We start from the raw sequence: 387 nt of genomic DNA on the forward strand, positions 1-387 counted from the left end.
CATCAAACCAATCATCACAGTTTAATGCCTTCAGGAGAGGTCTTAACCGAGTGTCAAAATTTGATACAACAGCCAACTTTACACCTGATTTTCTAAGAGTTCTGAATACTACTTCTGCATTAGGGTCGCATAGGTGCCATGCCTGTGGATGATAGCAGGCTGAAAATATCAAACCCTAGCTTGTTGAATTGGGGCTGTTTTTTAATTTAGGGTTCAAGCTTTTGTTGAATGATATGCTTCTGGTTCAAGTTTAGGGTTCATTTTTTTTAATTTAATTTTAACAATTAAATTTTATTTGTAATAATGATTTTTAACAATTATAATAATGATTTTTAAAATATAAATTATATTTTTTAATTAGAAATAATATAATAATAAGTTTATTCC

Source organism: Cicer arietinum, chromosome 6 (assembly GCF_000331145.2).
Source record: "Cicer arietinum cultivar CDC Frontier isolate Library 1 chromosome 6, Cicar.CDCFrontier_v2.0, whole genome shotgun sequence".
NCBI lineage: Eukaryota > Viridiplantae > Streptophyta > Magnoliopsida > Fabales > Fabaceae > Cicer > Cicer arietinum.